Source organism: Boleophthalmus pectinirostris, unplaced genomic scaffold, assembly GCF_026225935.1.
Source record: "Boleophthalmus pectinirostris isolate CB_2022bp ecotype Guang Dong unplaced genomic scaffold, ASM2622593v1 HiC_scaffold_9, whole genome shotgun sequence".
Taxonomy (NCBI): Eukaryota; Metazoa; Chordata; class Actinopteri; order Gobiiformes; family Gobiidae; genus Boleophthalmus; species Boleophthalmus pectinirostris.
In genome coordinates, this window is record NW_026571541.1 from 6,488,441 (window position 1) to 6,506,359 (window position 17,919).

General features: G+C 39.3%; 1 pseudogene; it reads right to left on the minus strand.

Moving 5' to 3' along the window:
* Positions 1–1,403: 1,403 nt before the first annotated feature.
* On the minus strand, positions 1,404–17,704 carry LOC110175550 (TRPM8 channel-associated factor homolog; annotated as a pseudogene).
* Positions 17,705–17,919: the final 215 nt, after the last annotated feature.

Sequence of the window (17,919 nt, forward strand, 5' to 3'; positions counted from 1 at the left end):
CTCCTTCTTCAGTTTTGGTCAGACGCTGGTGGACACTTCCTTATATCTGCAGGGAGGAGCTAACTAACTGAAACTAACACACCTACTTGTTTACAGTTTCTGTTTGTCAGTTCGGCCTATTGACCTGTACAGGGTGTGGGGTCTCATTAACATAATAATTCCTGGCCATAATGGAGCTTCCACACCTCTGGATCTGATCTGGCTACACCTGTTGTTCTCTTTTGATTTACGTTTGAGGATGGAGTTGTAAAGAGGAGATAGATGGTGTCTGAGTCCTCCATTTCTTTTTAAAGAAGGATTCTCTTTCTTAACAAAAATTGCTTCTTTCACTCCCCTCTCAAACCAATTCTTTTCTCTGGCTAAAATCTGTACCTCACTGTCCTCAAATGAGTGGCCCGTGGCTTTTAAGTGGAGATGTACAGCAGACTGAGGTCCACTGCTGCTCTCTCGTCTGTGTTGGTACATCTTCTTGTGAAGTAGCTGTTTAGTTTCTCCAATGTAGCGTTCACTGCAGTCTTCACTGCACTGAATGGAGTAGACCCGATTGCTTTGTTTGTGGCTTGGTGTTTTGTCCTTTGGGTGGACCAGGCTCTGTTTTAGAGTGTTTGTAGGTTTGAAATAGACCAGGATCTCATGTTGTCTGAAGATCCTCTGTAGTTTTTCAGAAACACCAGCCATGTAAGGAATAGTTACCCCTTTTCTTCAGGGTTCTGATTCTCTGTTGTTCTGTTTTTCAGTTCTCTTGGTTTTGTTGAAGGCCCATTTTGGATATCCGCTAACAGAGAGGGCTTTCTAGGCTCTAAATGGTGTCAATTGTTTGTGCTTAGTTTGTGCTGTTTTTTGCTGTGGCAATTTTCAGTTGTGCTAATATATTTCTAAAATGTATTATCTTTTTTGCGGAAATTACATGATGTAATTTCTGCTTAAACCTTTTGTATAATGTTCTGCCTGTTTTGAGGCTATTTGACATTTTGAGGAGCTGGATGACGTCACTGGCCAAAAATAAAACTGCTAATATTTTAAGAATCATATCGCACAAATGAAACTTTTTACAGTACAAACAAAGCACAAATGATTGACACAATTTTGGGCAGTTTTGAAGCATTTTTAAGCTTCCTGGTGGCTGGCTGACCCTAATATACCCTACAAAAGAATCATTAATATCCCCAAAACTAAAACAGCACAAACAAAACATTTTGCAGCACAAAACAGCACAAACAATTGCGGTTGATGCAAGGCCAACTTCATGCAGGTCCCTGGAATTACCAAACTCTACTGAACTTAAATGTATTGGTTTACTTGAAAACTACTGCTTCATGACATCACAAGGTCATACAGAGTATTTTGAGCTTTGGAGAATGTGATATTTCAATGAAGCAAGGACACTGCGTTTATGTTTAATTGCACTCTCTTTTATTACATTCTTGATTCATTCTAAATACATTTGAAATATATATGTGGATAATTAAGGCAAATTAGATCCCACACTGACAGCAACCTGGTTAACTATGAGAAAAAACATAAACAGTGATATTGCATTTATTTCAGTTACTCTGCAAATTGTTACTTTACTTCCATTTAAACTACAAACACTTGGTCTGTTAAACTCACGAGGGAACTGAAGCATGCATTTTAGTTTATATTCGGCCATGGGGTGGTCGGTCCAGGCTGGCAGGTTGGAGAGTTTTGTCTCAGTGGCGCCCTCTATTGGCCAACCCCAGGCCTTGAAAAACCCACTCAGATTCATCCCCACGGTCTCAGAGAAGGTCACACAGTACAGGTTCATCTTGCCTTTGTTGTCACTGGGGACATTGTTGATTGTGTGATAGGCTCTAAACACACTTTTAAAGGGAGCCCAGCCAAACTTCTCCTGGAGCTGCAAAACATAAGACAATTGTACCTGATTTTATCATCTTAAAGGTCCTATTCAAAATTGAGTCATGTGAAGTTTTAGCCATGTTAGAATGTTCTTACTTCATCAAAAACATACCTGGAGTTGTGTTTTGTTTCATTCACATGTTTTTTGTTTTGTAAACCTGTCTACATTTCAAAATGCTTTGTTCCACCTTGTAATGTCAGTGTAGTGGTAGTTTTCAAGTTAACAGCTCCTTTTACCTTTAATCCAGAAGAGACTGGCACTTCCAGTTCTGAAATGATCTAAATGATTTATTTATTTATTGGATCCCTATTAGTCTTTACTGGGGTAAAGACTATTCTTCCTTGGGTCCAAGTTGGCATAATTTACAATAAAATGTTCCATTATAATAACAAAAAAGTTCACACATAAGTTCATACAGTCCTGTTCCATAGTACACTGCACTACACTACACTACAATACTACAATTATAATATATCCAATAAATTACAATACATAGCTAGTGACTAAATATAATTATGTACAATTTCCAATATATTTCTTTAACATTTTCTTAAAACTTGGTTCATGCTTATGAAAAGTTAAGGTTTGGGGGAGCGTCTTCCAAAGCACTATCGCTCTATACATAACAGTTCTTTTCAAGGCATTAGTCTTGGGCAGTTCTAGTGAAGATGGATTTTCAAAACACAGTGGAGCATTTCATGTATAACCACATGACAGCACAAGGTGAAATAAAGTATTTTCTGTTTGAGTCTAAATATGCAGGTTTGTGTGTTAAATGTGTGAATGAAACAAAACACCACTCCAGGTCTGTTTGTGATGAGGAAATAACATTAGAACACAAATCAGAAAATATCGTCTTAAAACTTTTAGAGGCCTGATTGGAGTTTTGCTGTCACACCAATGTTGATAGCAACTAGCATGCTAACAGTGCACCAGCCTTACCTACTGGTTTGTGGCCAATTAAAATCACTTTATATTTAGACAGCACACAGCCGTCTTATTTGGGGCAAAAATACATTATATCAAACAAAATCAAGGATAGCCACTTCAAAACACAAAGTTGACTAGAATCATTGCAAGATTAAATTAAAAAAATGCAAATCTATAAATTTAATCTGTAAAAGGAAGTCCAGAATTACCAATGTACCCTTGAAAGACTAACTTTACAGGATAAACATTTTACCTGTAAGTATGTTATCAGTGCCACCCACACATGCCAGTCGTTCAGATTTCTGCCGTTTTTGATGTAAGTCTTAATATGATTTTTTCGATTTGCTGAACTCAACATCTCGTGAGCCTGTGTAGGACAAAACAGACCTTCATCTTCATTCATTTCAGACATTAAAGTGTATTGCGTAACCTTACCTTCTCTCTGGGGATCTTCAGTACAGTCTCGTGCACATACACAGACCACAGGTTGCATGTGGCCTCAGTGGTGTGAGGGCGAAACTCCCAGCATCCTCTCTGCTGATTGTGTCCCAGTTCATGTACTGGACCCCACAAATCACAGGTGTTCTTTTGCCATCACAAAGGTTTCAGCTTCGTCATTGTGTGCCATTATGGGGTAGCCTGAATGCAACCAGCCTGAAAATGGGGACACTGAATATTATGGCAAATGACAGGGGTTTATTTCTTGTTTATTTCAATAGGGACAGAAACACATAGATTTTTTTGTGTAAGATAGGACCTTTAACAGCTTGTATTCTTGTCTGTCTGGTCATGAACCAAAGCTCCTGTGCACAGTTTGCATGGTGTACAAAAATGATAATTCATAGAACATTTTACCTGCAGAGATCTGCACATCACAGACAATGCGCTCCTTCCTTGTAAACTTCTCTGGGATCGCAGCCAGGTCCGCCACAGCCCTCATGATCCTGTCCCAGACAGCAGCCAACTCATCAGGACGCTCCAGGCCCCGCACCACCTCAGAGGGCACAGTCAGGACGATGTTCTCAAACTCCAGCTCTGCCCAGGGAGAGGGCGCCTTACGGAGGACAGACCACTCACTTAGAGAGGTTTCTCCTGGGGAAGAAACTTTTTTGAGTTATTTTGTTTGGTGGGTGGAAGTCTTTTCTTTATCTTTTAGCAGCATATCACATCACATCACATCACTGGTACAGTTCTGTGAAGTCACTTTACCTGCTGTTAATTTATTCTGTCCATATGCTGCACTGTTGAAAAGCATAGTCATATGCACTTGTTGTACATAATAGTTTTGTAACTTGTGGCTTTCCTCTATTAACAGAGTGATGCGTTATACTTTGTCTATTGTGCTCTGTTAATACTTAATTATCTTGATATTGATTGTTCTTGAACTTTGGGTTGCAACACTGAAATGTTCCCATTGTGGGGCAAAAAAAGATGATAGCTCATAAAGACTCACCTGATTTATAATATGGAGCAGACACAGCTTTATGAACTATGACCTCTGCTCCTGTCACCTGAGTTCTAGGAGGAGCTATCAGGTAAATGAGCCCGCCCCAAAGGTTGTGCACCAGCATCTTCTCAGAAGTGACTGGGAATCTCTCAAAGACACATGGGGCCCTCTTTAAGTCCTGGTGTCTGAGGAAGTCTGTATGGCAACTGATCTGCACCTAGGAATATCAGTATAAAGCAATACAACTAAAAAACATATATTATAGAATACAACAAACAACAACACAAACAAACAACACAAACAAACAAACAATTCTTTGCATGAACTCCTCCCTGCTGTTTAGTCTCTACCTGCCATCTTCCCTGTGCCACAATATCAGTTGGTACGGATATATAAGTCTTCATCCCAGGAGAAAGATACAGGCCGGTACTGAGCCACTCCGCACCACCTACCAAAATGCAGCATTTTAACAAAACTATTAGCAAACTATTTCTTGATGAATATTTTCAAAAGTCCTGACCTCCTGTGTTGACACTGATGCTGATTCGTTGATCTCCAACAGTCGGCAGCACTGGGTTGTCCTTGATTAGATAACGGAGAAGTTCCTTCCTGATTGGAGCAGACTTTATACACTTCACATGCAATATTTAGGAGGAAGTGTTCTTTGGCACTCTTTGCAGGACAACTTCTAGATGCCTATGAATGATAAAATATATGAATGGTTTAAAGAAAACATTACGCTCAGTATGGAACTATAACATAAGTAGCACGGTAAAATACAAGACAGGGGGTAGGTGAAACAAGAATTTTCTGATCACTAAAGTCTCCAAAGTGAGACAGTACAGGATTACTCAAACATGCACAAATTAATTAAAAAATACATCTTTTAGTAATTTAATGATGAGGGAACCGTTATAACAAGGTTAAAAGCTGATTCAGCATAACATGCTCATTTCAAATATGTCACATGTATTCATTTGCATTAACTCTGTGTACCTGAGGCAATCCAGTCTTCTTGAGGATATCTGTGAGGATTTTCACTATCTGCTGGTACGAGTAGCTGTTGAAAGTTTCCATATGAAGGAAACTGGCACAGTTGTCTCCCAGTGTTGGAAGATACTTCTTGTGTTGAGTCAGCTTTTTGTCTCCAGACACAGAAGCAGTGAAACGGTGCAGAAGGTGGAGGAAGTGGTATGTCTCTGTGATAGACACACTTGGATCTGGAGCGCTGTAAAGACCTTCTTCAATAGTTCCAGACAACAGAGTCAAGCCCATTTGGTTTAAAAGAATGTTTCCTAAAACACATTACACAAATATAAAATCACAGCTGCACTTCCTCTTGTAGACATGATGGATAAAGACCCTCTGAGTATAAACCGGGCTGGAGGTTAATAGACATTTGGGAGGAGCTGGGTGTAGACCCACTGCTCCACCTCAGGATGAGCACCTGAGGCTCAGACTTTATTTAGAATTTGAATATTGAATATTAAAATATATTTCAAAAATCAAAAATATGTGTTGGTGTGATCTGTCATTTGTGGTGATCCGCACCTAGACTAGCCCTGCAATAAGAGAGGACTTATACCTTGAAACAGCTCCACCTTTGTTTACCAGATGCCCTGGTTTTGATAAAATGCTAATTAAAAAATGTCAGATCTCAAATGCAAAGACTTAAATATATTTAACTGAAACAATTGTAGAGAAACAACAAACTAAAAACTGATGTACCTGAAAACTCAGTGAGGCAGTTTTGCCCTGGATGTGTCTGGGCCCAGTACCAGGCATGTCCACCAATCAGCAGACCTCCTCCTTCAGCCACAAACTCCTGGATCTCCTTTATGTGGTCAGAGGCGTAGGCAGTGCGCACAAACACACTCAGGCCGCTCTTAAACCCAGTCTGCTTACAGGTTAAGCCGGATCTTTTCATCATTTTGAGGGCATTTGCTTCAACTCCAAGAATCCCTTGTCGACCTTGATCCAACCAGTGCAGGACGTTAACCCAGAACCTAGTCATGGGCTGTAAAAAAAAAAAAAAAAAAAGAAAAAAAGATTGACCTCTGAAACTGAGAGAGGCATCGCCATCTTAACAGCCCTGAGAAGGACTGCTCCAGGAAGACACAGACTTAACATTCATTTATGGATGCTCATTTGAACATTCAAACACAGGCTTGTTGAAAGTGGGATTCAGTTTTTTAATAAACAAATGACTGTAGCTGACCAAAAGTAAAACTTTTATATTTTTCCAAATTTAAGTATTTGCATATTTGTAGTCAACAACTTTTTTGATTAAAGAAAACGTGTCTTGACCTCATCTGTACAGAGAGGATACAGCTTTGGTTCAGCTTGACGCTGCTTGAGCCTGGAGTTACTGTTACTGTTACATCTGACACTGAGGACACCAGACCTCCAAATCCCTGGACTCCTGGACCACGTAGTGACCAACATCAATCACACTTATCACAGATAACAGGCTCAGTTAATTGATTTACACTCAACTTTCATTTCAATACAACTTTACAACTAACTTTAGAGAATTTTTTTTTAATCCCAGTCTAGAATAGCTCACGCCCTGAGAGGCAAGTGGAAAAAAAAAAGAGGCAGGTCATTTGGGCTCTATTTTCTAAGTGTTGTAATGTATATATTTTTTTGTTTTGTTTTCATTTTGCATCAGTAACTCTTTCCGGGTCCAGGCACCGGGTGCTGCGCAAGGCAAAGGCGCGGCAGGTGAGCGGAACTAGAGAGCTTGAGATCGTGGATCCGCTGGAAGACAGAACACCACACTGCCTCTCTGGTTTTAGTGGGACTGGGGTGCGCTCTGACGCGAAGAGCGGTCGGGTTTCCCGAACTGACGGCTGGCGCTGCTGCTCATCACGACGAGCGGCACATTTTGCATTTTGAGCGTTCTCGTTGCGATGGGATTTGTGTGGATATTTGTATTACAACATTCACGAGTGACTTTTGGAGCTGTGCGTGAAACTGCTCTTGTCCAGCACGGGAGTAGGGTACGCTCCAAGCAAACATGCCAGGAAGAGGAGCTCATGGGGATTTGGGGATAAACGTGCGGCATATACTTTCATCCAGCATCAGTACCAGTGGTGTAGTGGGCGTGGTCTGTGGGGGTATGCCGTCCACCCACTTCTCGTGACGTGAGATATAAAAAATAACAAATATAAAATAGCTACAACTTAAATGTCAAACCGGAGCCATTGGCAATGGTCAAACAACCTGCATAGGCTCATGAGATCTACAGTACTGTCCTATAGTGAGCTGAGACATGAAGGACCAGGACTGAAACAGGGGCAATTTGTGCGCCACTCCATGAGGAAAACATGAGCAAAGACAAAAAAACAACCTTAAAACTCAAACGCCAACCTCTTTACGCGATAATGCAGCCCTTTGCCACATTAGCTAAACAGGAGAACATCAACAAAGTACAACAGCACAACTAAAGAACAATAGAAAAACAGCGTCTTACGCCTGTAGTGTGATCAGTGATACATCGAGCTTACTTCTCATATTATTCATAAAACAGAACTCAAAAGCAAAACTACTGAATTCAGCTAGAACGAATACACACATAGTCAGGAGCAGGAGAATTTCGAACTCTGGTCTCCCACGTCCTAACCACTTCCTAACTCGGAGCCTAATGCCATGAGCTAATTCCCCACTGGTTTGGCAGCGCTAAAGTTTTGTTTTTAAAGGAATTGGCGGGACCGGTTATGTCAATATTTTAGTAGAATTGTGCATTTTATCTAACAAGCACCAAATTTGGCAGGGATGTATCTTATGACTTCCTTTTTCAGAAAAGCACGTTAGCCACTAGATCCATGGTTAGCCACCTGAAAAATTCAATATGGCCGCCAATTTTCACGACACGAAATTCACGTGTATTTCTTCTTATTTATTTATATTTTTTTCCCTTGCAAACGATCTCAATTTTGAGGGCTTAAACGTCGACGAAAAGTCCCCAAACCGGGTATAAGATTGACCGGTCCGGCGAAAGATTTGATAAAATGGACATCGCAACAATGTCCAAAGCCCCCCCACTCAACAGCGCCCCCTTGAAAATGCACATTTTAAAATGAATGGGAGGCTGAGACGCATATTTTGTCGTAGGTTCACGAAATTCGGAACAGTGATAGAACTCAAGGAGACAAGCAAAATAGCCAATCATTGTGCAACCCTTTGACGAACAGGAAGTAGGCCATATTGGATCAAACATTCGTTTTGACTTGGGTGTCTACAAAAAGATTCATGTCCCCGGGGTTTGGTCCAAATGAGCTCAGATTTGACATGTCACACCTACATTTTAAATTTTTTTTGAGATACTCCTTATGGTTCGCCCGTAGCACGCCGGTGAAAAACGCCTTCATTTCCTGTTTTTTCAGTGACCTGTCACGGCCACAGGCATTGTCCTAGAGAGCTCAAATTCAAATCACAATTGCGTGATTCAGACCTGAATGTAATGAAATATGAAATCTAATAAAAGTGAACTCAATAGCGCCCCCTAGCATAGACGTGAAACGTCAACATTATCGGATTTGTACCAAATTCGGGGATTAAATTCTATGCATGATGACAAGCAAAAAAGTCTATTATGGACATGGTGTATTTTTCACTGTTGGCCAGTAGGAGTGCAAAGATTCCCTCAAAAAATATTACTAATTAATCACTAATGCCTGATCTCGGCCTGAATATAATACACTATTAAAGATATGAAAAGTGAACACTATAGCACCCCCTAGCATAGACATGAAACGTCAACATTATCAGATTAGTATCAAATTCAGGGATTAAATTCTATGCATGCCTACAAGCAAAAAAGTCTATTACGGACATGGTGCATTTTCCACGGTTTGCCAGCAGGGGCGCAAAGACACCCCCCAAAAATTTTTAGTCCAAACGTGCTGAAATTTGAATCGCTAATGCGTGATCTCGGCCTGAATATAATACACTTTTAAGTATATGAAATGTTAACACTGCCCCCTACCATAGACATGAAACATCAAAGTTAGCAGATTTATACCAAATTGAGGGATCAAATTTTATGCATGACTACGAGCAAAAAAAAAAATATTACGGACATGAGGCATGTTCCACCACTGGCCAGAAGGGACACAAAGACTCCCCCAAAAAATAGTTAAAAAATGATTACACACACAGTTTTAGTCTGATCGTGCTGAAATTTGAATCACTAATGTGTGACTTTGGTCTGATTATAATACAATATAAAGCATATGAAAAGTGAGCACTATAGCGCCCCCTAGCATAGATGTGAAAGGTCAACAATATCGGATTTGGACCAAATTTGGGGATTAAATTCTACACATGATTAGAAGCAAAAAAGTCTATTATGGACATGATGTATTTTTTCACGGTTGGCCAGCAGGGGCACAAAGAATCCCCCCAAAAATATTTTTTAATTATTACAGGGACATGCTTAGTCCAGTTGTGCTGAAATTTGAATCACTAATGCGAGATTTTGGCCTGAATATAATACACTATCAACCATATGAAAAGTGAACTCTATAGCGCCCCCTACCATAGATATGAAACATCAACAATATTGGATTTGGACCAAATTTGGGGATTAAATTCTACATGATTACAAGCAAAAAAGTCTATTATGGACATGGGGCATTTTTCACAGTTGTCCAGCAGGGGCACAAAGAATCCCCCCAAAAATGTTGTAAAAATTATTATACGCACATGTTTAGTCTGATCGTGCTGAAATTTCTATCAGTTATACACTGCATGAAACTGAGTCCATTGATATGTCAAACACAATTATCAGTGCTTACAGTGCCACCTATAGGAATGCACAAAATTTAAAAATAAAATTAATTTCACGTTCATTCGTGAAACTTTGCAGAACATTCATTGACGTGCTCCTGATCATAAAAGTCAATGAGACCTACACCCTAGTTTTTACACTTTTGCCTCTAGAATCGTTCACATTATCCAATTTTAAAGGTACACTATGTAACTTTTCTGGTGGAGGATGTGTTTTTTTGCACAATCTTAGTCTGACAGTGGTCTTGACCATAAAAGTCATGTGACCTGTGGCGTAGTTTCTGTAGTTTGTCTCTAGAATCATTCACATTAATCAATTTTAACCCTTGTAAGGTCTTCTGGTCTGTGGGACCCGTTTTCAGTTTTTAACTTCAGAAAAATTATACAAAGAATTATTATTTTTCAGCCTGAGATTATTTGGCCTTGGCTCATTTTGAGTGAGGAACATGAATCAAAAAAAAATTAATTGCCCCCCCCCTTGCTTCCACCCCTACACACTTATATTACATACAGGGTCTTCGGGTCCACTGCATAGCTCCTCATTTCCCCTTTCTCCTCTTTGGGCCTGTGTGTGTGTGTGCGTTGTGTGTTGTGTGTGTGTGTTGTGTGTTGGTTGTGTGTGTGTGTTGTATGTGTTGTGTGTGTTTTGTATGTGGTGTGTGTTGTGTGTGTTTTGTATGTGATGTGTGTGTGTTTTGTATGTGTTGTGTGTGTGTTGTGTGTGTGTTGTGTGTGTTGTGTGTGTTGTGTGTGCACCCAACAGTATCTGCACCCACATCTCACCCTCTGTCTGAATGAATAAATGAATGAATCAAGGGGTCCCCATAAATATCTCTGTCAATCCCAATCACAACTGATCATGATGGTGAAGAAATTCTCAGTTCAGACTGAGTTGGAACTGATTCTAGAAGAGGCAGAGGGTTTTGATGGTGCAGCTGAGGAAGATGTCTCTGAGAATGAAGATCCAATTTGTGAAAATTCAGGGTCAGAGAGTGAGTTTGAAGAGAAAGGGGACAGGAGGGTGAAGATCAGCCAACAGAGCCAGGAGCCGGAGCAACCATGAGCAGCCAGCAAAACACAAGCGGACCTCAGCCATAGGACCAGTCTGCCAGCAGCTGGTCCAAGGACCAACTTGTGAGAGGTGAGCTGGTGAGCAGCGAGCCATAGGAGGGGACAATGTATGACTGAGAAAAGATGGAAAAATTCAATGGTGTTCCACTTCAAGACAGGGCCTTCACATGGCTGCCAACATGATACTGGCGCCAGGGCCTACACGCTCGGCAGTCACACATGTAGATGACATCAGGTCTTCTTTTGACATTTTCATGCCACCTCAGATCAAGAACATGATCGTGGACTGCACCAATATAGAAGGAAGGAGTGAGGAAGGGAGGAAGGTTTTTGATGAAACTAATTTAGATGCCTACTTTGAGATTTTTATCCTTGCCAGTGTTTTCCATGTTTTTCTGTGTTTTCGTGCACTTTTTACACTTGGTGTTTCACCAAGTGTAAAAAGTACATCTGCAATAGACACAGTGAAACTCTGCCCCTCGTGTGATATAGTCTGTCATGAAAATGTCTGTGTTCAGTGGAACTAATGTGTTGTTCAGAGAGATGTTGTGTAAACTCACCTGTTTAAGTTAAATTTCTGATGAAACTCAAATGAATAATTCTCTATAGTGTTGTGAGAACGTTTTTCATTTGTACATGGTTTGATTATTATCCAGTCATGAATGCATTTCTTGATTGTATTCTATTTTAATCACCCTAATCTTTACAAAAACGAGTGGCCTTTTTATTCATAAATGTAATTTAACAAAGGTAAAGGGAGCAAATTTAACAATAAGTTGTTAATACTACTTCCAAATGAGATGAATTAAGCATCTGCTGAGAATTTTAACAAAAAAAGGTTTAAATATGATGATGTAAAAGCCACAAAGTGCAATGGGTCCACCAGACCCAGCAGGACTCCCTGTGTAACAAAAAACAAAGGCCTTACAAGGGTTAAAGGTACACTATGTACATTTTCTGGTGGATGAGCTGTCAGTCTGGGCGACTGTCGGGAAGAGAGAGTGGGACGCCAGGGCGGTCGCGAGTCCCCGGTGGTCACAGCTTTAATTTGATTTATACTTGCATATGTGACATTTAATTTTGTTACAGATGTGCATATAATGCACATAAAATTCACAAGGATTGTGGTTAATATAATAAAATTAAAAATAACCATGAAAACAAATGTATTGTTTGATAATTGTATCATTTTAATAGGGAAATTATGATATATGCAATATCTTATGTGGTATTTTCTTTGTGTGAAATTGATGTATAATGTTTTCTTTAATGCAGTTACACAGAACAATTCTCTTTACTTTCTACAACATATTTATTAGAGTGATGTCAATGCACAATCAGGGCACACTGGCGACATCATTGCTGTGGAACTCAGAATGGGGTTCAGTGTCGACTATGTAGTGTTACTAACCATAGTAGCTTCTGTAGTTGTAACAAAGTGTAGTGTCCCAAATGCTATCTAGTTAGCCCTATTAGTATTTCAACTAATTGTTTAGTATTACTAACATTAGTTGCAGTATAGTTAGATAGCAGCACCTGAAAAGACAGGATGTGCCAGCGCGGGATAGCTGAGCCAAGGGTAACAGAGCTTTAGTTACCCGGATGGTGTACAGATCACACAGGACTTGAATGGTACTGGATAAACGATCGGGCTAGGTGTAGAAAAGAACCTAGTTGAATCCCATACAGTAATGTGCATATGGTAAGGTGGTAAAAGGATAAACCCTCGGCCTTTACCATAAAAGCTGAAGATGGCAGAGAGCAGCAACCCTCTCAGTTTGTCATCTGAAACTGATTGGACAAACAGATAGAAAAAGAGGACCTTAAAGCTCCACCCACTCGCTATGAATGCAATGAGAGTAGTGGTTATTACATGATTGCCACAACTGTATCTCTTTTCAAGGACATGAACCAAATGCCAATTAAATTTAACATATCTAGATTAGATGATGGATCAGGTATTCAGGCAACACTTACAAAAAACAATGCCAAATATCATCAAAGTTGACACTTACTCTTCAGTAATAGTAAACTAGAACGTGCAAGGAAACGTGCTGCTGATACACGCAAGGACCTCAGTGAGGATTTACCTCAGGTCAGACAAAAGTCTAAAAATGAGCAGCATTGTTTCTTGTGTGACAAAATTGAGCCAATTGCAGAGCTACGGCAGGCCATGACCAAGCATTTAAATGATAGGTTAAATGAACGTGTTCGTAACTTGAATGATGGCAAACTCCTTGCTGTATTAAGTGGGGGAGATGTAATCGCACAGGAATTGCACTATTATTTCTCATGCTTAACATCTCTATATAACCGAGAGAAGGCTCAACTCTTGTCAATTAAACACCAAGAAGAACCTAAACATGATGTTGAACCCTTAGTTTTTACGGAGCTTTTGACATACATGACTGAAACCAGAAATACGAGCCAAGAGCCTGTAGTTTTTAGGCTGGCTGAGCTTTTAAGTCTCTATAAACAAAGACTTCAGCAATTTGGGATTAATGGCCATGGCACTCATGCTACGAGGCTCAAAGTCAGGTTATTGTCAGAATTACCTGATATAGAAACACATAAATCAGGGAGAGATATAATTTTGGCATTTAAGAAGGATATTGGTCCCATTCTTTCTGAAACCTCATCATACACAGATGCTTTCATACTTACTAAGGCTGCAAAAATTCTAAGGCAGCAAACGATTAGCCACAAATGCAGCTTTGATGGCACAATTAATGAAAGTTCACTCACTGAATCTGTGCCTCCATCATTGCTTCAATTTGTCTGCATGGTAGAACATGGTGCTGACATTAAATCACAGCTAAGGTTTGGTTTTTTTAGAAAAAAAACAGTGAATTGGTGCAAAAAAAAACAAAACAAAAAACAAAACAAAAAAAAACACTTAAAATAATAATAATCCAATTCCAATTTTAATGTCCCAAAGTAAAGTAGGTGCTGCCCCAAACTCTGCTTCTAGTTAAAGCTACACGCTCATGTGAGACTTGCTGAACTAAATGTAAGACAACTCTTTATATCAATGACCCTTTAAACCCCCTTCATGACAGTACAGTCATGTGAGGAATGTCTAACTAAATCTTAGTACTACTGCACAATGGGAAAAGTCAAACAGTCCCATTTCAATTAGCTATTATTTTGGTCGTGATTTAATAGCAACTGAAGCCCTGTAGTGTACAAGTATTATTTGACAATATCTTTAAAGAATATTACCATAATCAGTCTTTGTCATTTTACCCATTGTTTTGAGGAAATTCTGCTTCTCAATCAAACATTACATACCTCTGCATGCAATAAAGCTTCATGTGCAATCACGACCACCCTGCCTTTGCCATAGTAACCTCCGGCCACAAACACTCTCCCGTCCTCAGTGGAGCCGATGGGGAAAGAAAGGCGACCGTGGACCAAGATCTCAGAGGCCAAATGTTTAGCCCATTCAAACTGAGAGACCCCCTGAAGCAGGCACTGCAGATCATCCTTAAAGTCATATTGGAGGCTGTAATAAAACAATACACAGGTTATAATATAGTATAAATATATAATACAGCAACATAGCAGCACAACTACTTTGTTAAGGCATTTGGTGACATTTTAATAGGCTGGTTTTTGATTAATCATTGAGCTGGCTGACATCATTGGTCCAGTCAGGGAACATTTTTTGACTGTAATGTAAATCAAGGACTCACTCAACAGACTTCCAGGACGTTGGTATCTGGGGGCAGATGGGGACTCTCTCTGATACTGCATAAAGGTCACTGAAGTGTATCCCGGCTGCTGCACTCACTGTGTTGCCCTCAAACTGCAGCAGAGTGTTCCCTGTGGGGTTTTGGCTTTTCCACCACCAGGCCTGTCCCCCAATGAGCACCCCTCCTCCAGATTTCATGAATGTAACTATGTTTTGTGCATCTTCTTTAATATAATAGGCGCATGTCAGATACACCCCAACATCCTGAGCTCCGCTGAAGTCATTCATTACTATGACTTTGAAATCAGCCTTTGCGAAGATTGTCAATCACTTTTCCATCTGTATTCTTCTGTACTCCTACAGACATGTTGCCAGATTCTCCTTTGAGCCAGTTTAGGGCATTCAAAGTTACATCTGGTGATGTGTACATTTGGCTTTCATGACTAAACACGACGATACGCCCTGAACCGTACTGAGAGGCAGCCATCAGCACATGCCCCTCACTGTTCATCACTAATGGGAAAGACTGGTCTCCACTTAAGAGTAACTGACAAGCGACAAAAGGGCCCTCAAAATTAACCTCCCTGATGCTGCTCATGACTGAGGCATAGGCCTCCTGCGGTTTGGACACAGACATGATGGAGAGATGAGAAGATGTGTGGATCAGGCGCTGAGTCGTGAATCCTGTAGAAAAACACAGTAAAGGAGTGAAGGAGAATATTGTATTTCACCCTGCAAACCAATTTTACAACAAAATGTTTGAAACTAAAATCCAAATTTCATGATGGACAAATAAATTCTTGCTTTGCCCATCAGCTAATTAACCTGTGTGTTCCTTAACTATAGTGGGGGACTGGATTGTCTAGGTTCAGCTAAGCCCTGCTGTGGTGTTCAAATATTTGGTTAAAGTGAAAAGTTAAAGTTACCAGAGAAATATCTCCACTTGTCATGTATCTGTTAGGTGTCTGGCCCATCTGAAAAACTACTCAAATGTGTTGGCTGCATGACATCCTTGTGAACATTTAACATTTTTAAGCAGATTTGCATTTGGGAAAATTCACTCCACAGTATTTTAGGGCCAATACACAAGGAAGCCTCAGTGAAATAGTTGTACTTTGTACCATGAACCACTAGCCATTCTGTAAACAAACTTTCATTTAGTTCTTTTTCAATTCTGTAAATCAATGCATAAAAAACGCGCATCTTGATGTGCAAAGCACACGAAAAATATGCATGTTGTTCTAGAACATCATTATGCGTGTATTTTACGTGCGTCTGTACCAACACAGTATGATATAATAATAATATGGCCACCAATAAATTAGAAGTGTTTGCACCTAATCGCTGATCAAGACAGGCAGACCAAGACAGTTCAGCACAGATCTCCTTTGTGGCTTGTTTGTTTGCTCTAACTAATATACTCTAATGTACAAAACATACATTTGTGTTCAGTCATATCAAAGGCTTTGAAAAAGTCTAAAAAAAAAAAAAAAGATGAACCCGTCGTCTTCTATTAAATGATTGTAGTCATTTAGGTCATATATGAGTCTTATTCTGTTGTGTATCAAGCGCCCTATAATAAAACCTGACTGGGTGTCTGATATTATATCATTAATGCCAGTTTTGAGTTTATTTGCATATATATGGATTAAGATTTTATAATCGTTGTTAAGTAAAGTAATAATAAATAGTCATTGTATTTGGTAAAGTGAGAGTTGTTGAAATTTCTTTAAGCATATTGAATATTGCATTTTTTAGATCATTCGAGAAGTGCCTGTAGAAATTACTTGTTAAGCCATCTGTACCTGGGGATTTATCTCGAGCTAAACATCTTAAAGCTTTTTCTGTTTCCTCAATTTTTTATTTTGCATCACATATTCTTTTTAAATATTCATAAATTTTGGGAATGTGTTCTTTAATAGAGTCAAAAAGAGCCTTGGCGTCATTATGGGAGTAGGAGGTGGAGTATAGGCTGCTATAAAATTCAAACATTTCTTTTGAGATTTTTGCAGGATCATTACATTCTTGGTCATCAATTACTACAGTGTTATTGAATTCCGTTCCTGTCTCCTTTTTTCTAGCCTACAAAAGTATGCTGAATTTTTCTCCCCCTTCTCTATCTATTTTGTTCTTGATCTGATATACACTCCCTTGGCTTTAGAAATATACATTTTGTCCAAAGAAGAGTGCAGTAAAATTAGCCTTTGTTTATCCTCCTCACTTAGTAAAGTTTTATTGCATAACTCATGGAGTTCTTTGACAATATCCATTTCTTTTTGCTTATTGGCTCTATTTATTGTTTTGCTATAAGCAATAGAAATTTGACGAATTTTTATATTTCAGGAATTCCTATTTGTTTATATAATTTGTTACTGAGTCATCTTTATTTATATTATCATTCGTTCTTTTTATATCTTGGCAAAAGGGTTCATGATGTAAAAGATTCAAATTTAATTTCCAATAGCCTTTGTTTCTTTGACATGGGCTCTTAGGGGAAATTGTGAGTTTTACCAGACAATGGTCTGTAAGCAGTACAGCAGATACCATAATGTTGACTTCTAAGTCAGATGAAGTTCAAAGATCTGCCAAAAATATAATCTAGACTTAATTGTACCATACCATATATTGATTGTAATTCATGACGTCGTAATATTTCAATTCGTATTCTGATGGATAAAATACACACAATATATTTTATGTACGACTGGACTCATTTGAGAGTTTACAAATATTTATTTTATGCGCAGCTACAGCCAAATATGCACGGATTTCCCAAATACGCACGGATTTCTATTTTATGCGCACGAATATTTTTGACAGCTTTCTTACTCCATAGTTTCTTGAGTAAGATAACAACGTGCATTCTCATTAAAAAAAAAATAAAAATGTATCTTTCCTTTTAATAGAGCCTCTCAAACGAGGTTGGACTTCTAATTTTGCAGCGTCAACGGAGCGTCTCCAAAGTTTATAGATGCATGGGTTTTCAGGAGGGGAAAGACAGGAAATAAACACGCGGTGTCAAAATAAACTTCCGATACCCTTTCAAAATAAGTTAAACAAAGTCATGAGAATGACGTAAACAACGCGCACTGCATCTAAGGAAAG